At 42.3% G+C, this 7,500-nt stretch overlaps 1 protein-coding gene across 2 annotated transcripts in view; it reads left to right on the top strand.

Moving 5' to 3' along the window:
- si:dkey-246g23.4 (uncharacterized protein LOC559426 homolog) overlaps nucleotides 1–531 on the top strand; it is a 26,684-nt gene extending 26,153 nt beyond the window's left edge. For both annotated transcript variants that reach the window (XM_062548198.1, XM_062548199.1), the window contains exon 6: nucleotides 1–531. This exon is cut by the window's left edge and continues 689 nt beyond it. The gene's annotated coding sequence lies outside the window, so the exon portion shown is untranslated.
- Nucleotides 532–7,500: the final 6,969 nt, after the last annotated feature.

Below are 7,500 nucleotides of genomic sequence, written 5' to 3'. Positions count from 1 at the left end.
AGCCTCACACCCAATCTGCTGCATTTTTTTTGTATCTGTGATGTAGTGTTACCTCAGAACAATTAGATTGTTCAGGGTTTTTTATATCAAAATCTACTCCTGGAGTTGTGACACCCCCCCCATTCACAACTGCGCAATATTCAATCCATTGTCACTGTGATGCCATCTCAACGCTGCAAAAGACAGTTTAAGAGGTAACCTAGAATAGTCGGTCAGTTTTATGTAAGCAAATGGCGCCCTCTAAAGGTTTGCCTAATCTCCTGTGGAATATTTGAGCTGAGTCCAGTTACAGTAAGAACCTGAATCTTTTTTGCTCTAAAGGTTCTTCATGTTTACTCAGAGAGTGACACTGTTTTGTCGCTGCTGTTGTTCTTGCCTTAAATATCTCTGCTTTTAATGTTCTTTAAATGTTTTATGTGAACCAAATCAGTTCCATGGGGTAATTTGGAATGTACTGCTCTGTTCGTTTAATGCTATCATTTGTTATTAAGTTAATAATAATCATTTTAAAATAAAAATGACTCCCTTAGACTGAAGTCAAGAATATCATTGATTTGTATGTGGCTATGAGCTTCACAGAGTAAATGTATTACTCTGAGAAGTAAGTCATCACTGTTAGATCCATGGAGACAAAATGTTTCTACCCAAACAAACTGTGTGAAATAAGGACCACTCAAAGCACACCACAGAGAGAGGCCAAAGGAGAGATCTATGAAAGAGAGATTTTCATAGTGTGGGAAAAACACCAGAGGGATATTTCACAAAGAAATACAAAGAAATACAAGATAAGTGAGAAAATGTTGTCAGGTCATCCAAGATCAACTCATTTCACTAATGCCAAAGAACCCACGGATGGAATTAAAAAGACGCAGAAAATGGCGTCATTCACTAGGCTAGGGACCAGGCTAGGTGCATAAAATAAATCCCCATGGTAACTTATGTGCTGTCTCTTTTGTGAAACCAAGTTGAGGGCACGGCTAAATTCATAAAGGATAACCAAAAATCCCAGCTTAATCCTTTCTCTAGATCTTGTGAAATACCCCTCCGGTAGCGATAGAAACTCTCATAGCCTTTCATACATGCTGTTATACCGACACACACACACATACACCCAAACACATACTGTATATGTACACATATACAGTACATTCATACATACATACACACATACACACCCACACACACACCCACACACACACACACACACACACACACACACACTTTCTCATTTAAATACTACACTGGAAATGTGTTTTGATGTGATCTCAATGGGAGACGGAGCGAGTTTCCTGTGTGTATGCAACTGACTTCTTTAAATGTTAAGCCACACACACTTGTATACTCACACACACTTCACACAAGATAAGCAAGCTTGAAATAGGAGACTAACCAGAGAGAGCTCTAATGGAAAGCGTACTGCATCGTGAGCACAAACAAGCATAAATAAATGTGTACCCCTCATAAATCTACAACAACATACAAACCGCCGAGCCATTGCCAAAGAAAGCAGTGATATACGTAAACATACGCCCTGGAGTCTCACTCTCTTTCTCTCTCTCTCTCACACACAAACACACACACACACACACATGTAACCTGTAACCACACATGCATAGAACCACATGTACACAGCATACACACATTTGTTCACTCACACATACAGATGAATACACACAGATATGAAGGCGTACAGTATGCACTCTTAAAATGAATGTAGTGTCCCCATCTTGATTCAGAAATGCGTTAAAATAAGTTGTGTTGTTTTCAACGTCTCTCTCTCTCTCTCTCTCTCTCTCTCTCTCACACACACACACACACACACAAGCTTATTACCCCCTGTCTCTCTCTCTCTCTCTCTCTCTCTCTCACACACACACACACACACACACACACAGGCACATGAAGGCTTATATCCGTCTCTCACTCACTCACACACACACACACTTAAAAAGACCCATCGGAGGCCAGAGGAAGTGGGAGTTGGGAGGGCAAAGCCCACCTATTATCTGACAAAGAGAAGAAAGCCAGATCAAACAATCAAATTACCCTGCATTTCCGCCTCAGAGAGAGCGACCCCCATCCTGTTCAAAAAGAAAGCGCTTTCTCTCCAAAGCGTTCCACTTATTCTTTTATTTTTATTCCCGTGATGCTAGCCTGCGGCTATTACTCATCAAAGAGCGACTCAACATGGCACCAAAATTAACATTCACCATGCCAATCACTTGCTACTATCATATTTATAGTTTGGGTACCCTGCGTCATCATCATTCTCACTATAATACTATAACTGTAAAAAAAATAAAGTGCAGGCACGTGCCCATAGACGTCAAAGGGGGCTTGAGGTACACTATGCAGATTTAGGTATTTAAATATACACTATGCAGATTTACCTGTAGGTATTTTTGGCTCCCTCTACAGTGAATTTATAAGGCGCTGGAAGTTGCATGGTTTTCTTGGTAGGGACTCGCTACATCTATGCTAGCTATGCTAGGTGAACGTTTGGCCTATTACAAGTTTGTTTAATCAAATTGGTGTCGTAAAGGTGAAAATCTTGCATAGTGTACCTTTAAAAATAAACATGATTATACATATTCCTATTTGCACACAGCTCCCCTATCAAAATTATAGATGGGACATCAAAATAGGGTCACCTGCTAAAAAAGGTGGTCTAAGGTGACTAGATGTCCTATTTTCTCTGAACATGTTCTCTTTCTGAAACCTAAAAAATGTGTTATACATTAGCAGGGGTGTCACAAGACCCTTTTTACTCGGGTCGTGCCCCATTACTGAACTGATGTGTCCCAGTAAAATCTCATCCAGACATAATTAGCCTACTTTTATGGTGGAGTATTCCGTATTCGTGCAAAATCTAACCTTTCCAGTGATATTAGCGTTGCTATGATAAGTGGTTCGCGAGAAAATTAACATTGAATTTAGCCCTGCCTTATATGTGAAAGGCGGGATTGTATAATACTACTCCTGAGTCCTGATTGTTTTACAGTAATCTGTCGAGTATTAAATATTTGCATGAGGTATTAAAATAAAGCAGTTAGTCAGACATTCGCTAGCCTATTGTTTTAAAGCCATTTTTATTTTTTATTTTTTATTTTTATTGGAAGTGCCATTTTTTCACTTCAGTCTCTGCCCCTCTGTGAGATATCTTTTTTCTCTACCTTAAAGTGTTGGACTGCAGTGAGGGCAAAAAAAACTGTCAGTGCATTTCCCCAAGGGATATAAAAAAGAAAGAAAATGTGTATAATTTGCGCTTCATTCTTACTCCAACATACACACACACACACACACACGAACACGCACACACACACACACACGAACACACACACACACAGACGCACACACACACAGCTTGTGAAGATCTCTTGGGTGCATGTGTACAAACTGTATATACAGTTATCACCCTGCTGTGTGAAGAGAGCGGAGCAAATATAAACAGCACACAGTGTGCACAGCAGCAAACTGTGAGACAGCTGTAAGTATGGCGCTCACGTGGCACGTCTCCTCCCAACCGCAGGCCATACGAGCTAGGAACAGCTTTGAAGTCTCCCTGATCAGAAACAATCGAGCCCAAACTAACAGGGCCCCGCCCCCGGACCCTCTCAAAGCCAATTTTCCCTGCTCTTTTTCAGTCCCCTCCTACTCACACCAGCATAACTTTGACCTTTGACCTTACTGTCAGAGCCATGTGCACAGATGGTCGCTATGACGACCGGGAGCTGAAATATTTTTCGCTGGGTGTTTGACCTGCGCGTGAGAGAGGTCATGTTGAGGAATTCCACGCAGCTACCTGAGCTCAAAGCACTGACATGGAAGGAGGGAGAGAGAGAGAGAGAGAGAGAGAAGGGGATGGGGGAGAGGGGAGAGAGAGAGAGAAGGAGGGAGCAAGGAAAGAGAGAAGAGGAAAGGGACAGGAGAGGAGAGAAGAAGGGAGGGAGGCAGAAGGGGGAAAAGAAAGGGAAATAGAGAGAGAGGTAGGACAACGTGCAGTAACAGGGGAGAAGAGAGCAGTAACAGGGGGAAAGTGAGGCAGAGAGAGCTCTTCAGTAACAGGGTAAGAGTGAGGCAGAGAGAGCTCTTCAGTGCGCTCTACCATCTCATTTTAGATGAGAATCGTTGTCAATACTCATATCCAGCTTTCTGGAATAAAATCCCTCACGCTTCCCTCACAATAGTCGAGTGGTAATGAGAAGATTCGGGAGAATTCTCAGTCGGCCGGTACTGTTTTGAGGCCAAGCTGATTACTGTTGTCCTAAAAAGGCATGCCGTTTGTATAGGCTCTTTGGTGTGCTCTCCAGCTAGCCTGGTATCAATTCACAAATTGATCCACTGTTCACTGTTGCGGGAACTTAAATTAAGTTAACTAATAGACGGGGTTACAACAACTGAATTCAAACAGATAACCTAATGCCAAACAATGACTGGCAAAGTGTGGCCTATAATTGGGCTACTTATACTATACTATGCATTGCAATGGAACTTGCCATAGATAGTTAGCTTCAATTAACACCCGGATCTCCATATATAGGCAAAGATGGCAGCTTTGGTTCCTTTATGTAGGCAAACTTCAGTAGTCTATCGCAGGCCCACACTCTCACTCTACATGGCCCCTCCCCACAGCCCTGGTAATAATGTGGTTACGGCTGTGATGAGATGGGTGCAGACTACTGAAGATTTTAGAAGAGCGGATTTCTCCCTTAAAGGAACACTTCACCGTTTTTTCATATTAAACTATGTTATTCGCTTAATTAAGACCAGTTGATACATACCTCTCACATTTCAATGCGTGCACTCACTGGCTCTGGCGTGCGGCGCAACTTTGATAGCACTTAGCTAGCCCAATGCATTCATTAGGATCCAAACAGAGATGAAGTTAGAAGTGACCAAACACCTCCATGTTCTCCCTATTAAAATACAGTTACACGAGTAGTCACACGACCAAGTATGGCGAGACAAAATAAAACGTGGTGCATTTCTAAGCAGATAAAAGGGATAACTATTGTGTGGCGGCATAATATTGGGATCACTTAGACTCTGCGCAGTAATATCCTCACTCCAAAGTGAAACTGAAAGTGCAAGAGGGAGGATATTACTGCGCCACACAATACAGTTATCCCTTTTCATTCCTAATGAATGCATTGGGCTAGCTAAGTGCTATCAAAGTTGCGCCGCGCACTAGAGCCAGTGAGTGCACGCATTGAAACGTGAGAGGTATGTATCAACTCGTCTTGATTAGGGGAATAACGTGGTTTAATATGAAAAAACGGTGAAGTGTTCCTTTAAAATAGGAATCAGGCAAAGTTGGGACACTAACATCAACACAGCACCACCAACACCACCACCCCCATCGGGAAGGACGCATGAGCTCCTGGTAATATCTTTAGTGTCCCACTCCATATATATATAAATAGCATTCTCACCTAAAAGTTAAAGGTATTGGCTTTAAGACATTGGAGGATTGCATTACAGTGGCTGTGGCCATAGCACAATAGGGTGTGTAAATTGATGTGCAGGGTAGGCCCTGGGTAAAACATCTGAAATGGGGGGGAGCTGGGGGGGGGGGGTGCAATGGAAGGGTAGATGGGTAATGAGAAGTGACAAGGGACACTGCAGGAGTGCTAAGTAATGAGGTGCTGGAATTAAGGATGAGATCAGAGGTTACATGCACACACGCTCATACTCACACGTGCCTGCATACTTAAACACATTTTTTGAAGGCATGCACATGTGTACAAATGAGTGCTGTCAAAGTCAATGTGTTAATAATGGCGATTAATATGAAAAAAATATATATATGATTCTGTCTCATAATCTTTCAAAGGCTGCAGTAGGCTCAGTTATATGGTTAGGCTGGTGACCCATGGTATCAAAATAAACTAGACAATCTAATGCATCCATCTGTATTGCTCTTGCTAGCAAAAGGGGAACAGGGCTAAATAATGCTAGCAATTGAAATGAGAAATGTATGTGTCGAAAATTAATCTCATTAATTAATTCTAACTAATTAATTCTAACTAATTTCTCAATCAAACATTTTTAGATGAATTTATATATCATTGTTTGATAGTCTTAGTGAAAATTCATCAAAAAATCATTATAAAACAGACACATCTTCTACAGCTCACAGCAGACTTAGGCCTATAGGCCTACTACAGACCAGTGATCTGCAGGCACAGCTGCACACGCTCTTTAGGGGCATCCAACCAACGGCCCTGCTCAGTTCTGTACAGTACGGCATGCAATTATTTCTGTCTCCGTTATCAAAAAATGTTAACCATACCAAAACAGCCATGCCAAGCTCCTTTTTGGTTCCAAGATATTTTTTTGGTCTGTTGTTGTTTGGGTGACAGAAAATCGTCTTATGGCATGGAAGGGGTAGCCGAGTTTCACAGAAGCAGTTTGTTTGTCTATGGAGTTTGAATGGGAGCATGTGACATTCACTTTGCATACTCTTGTACAATCACTACGTGCATGTGTTGTCCCAAGCAAAACACAGATTCATGTGCAAGTTTCTTCAAAGAAGTACGTTTGTCTAGCTTAGCATAAGCATGTTAGCAGGAATAGACAGACACACCTATTGTGGTGTGAGGGATCAAGGCAGCCACACCATGAGGGAGGTGCACACACTGTCTTAGATGGTGTTTGAGAGAAGGATGTGGCAGGAGATGACAATTCTGAAAACAAATAGGCTATAGTAATGGTCGGATTGTCCACAAACCAGGAGGAAGTACAGACAAAAAAATCCAGACATCAAAATTCAGAGACCTTCAGTATGTATCAGATTCATGGATTTCTTTCTAGGCATCCGGTCCGAACAAGGCGACCATGCATAACTCTCGACCATACTTTATACCCTTGCCTCACAGCAAGCAAGGCTAACATTATCAACTTCAGTTTACTTCAAAACATCACACTCTAACTTCCCTGAGTCCCTGAGTCTACAGCTACTCCCTCTGTCTCTGTGGTCTCTCTAGTCTATTGTGTTGTAACATGAAATGAGCTTGCCTTAAAATAGGCCAGTTAATTAACCCAAGGACTTGATTTGGGGTAAACCATGATGAGGAGTGGGGGAGGGGGGGGCTACACCATTAACCCTGGATAGCCCTCGTACAAAGCTGCAAACGTACTACAAAACATTAACACATACACAGCAATAAACATGAAATTAAGTGCCGGAGGGTGTATGTTTGGTTGGTTGAAGTCTTTGCAGGCACGGCCCAAGGCAGGCTTTCAGAAGTTTCACAGGAGACTGGGTAGGGAACAAGGAGAGGTATCCTCTTTCATAAGTGGGTACGGTAGCTCTGGCTTTATCTCAAGCAAGCCTCATCAGACTGCAGGGATTTACTACCTTTACCGTTCCAGCTCAGCCTCCCTTTTATGTAACCTACACACAACCTCACACACACACACACACACACACACACACACACACACACACACACACACACACACACACACACACACACACACACACACACACACACACAC

This window comes from Sardina pilchardus, chromosome 10 (genome assembly GCF_963854185.1).
Source record: "Sardina pilchardus chromosome 10, fSarPil1.1, whole genome shotgun sequence".
Classification (NCBI taxonomy): Eukaryota; Metazoa; Chordata; class Actinopteri; order Clupeiformes; family Clupeidae; genus Sardina; species Sardina pilchardus.
This window is presented reverse-complemented; position numbering and strand designations above follow the sequence as displayed.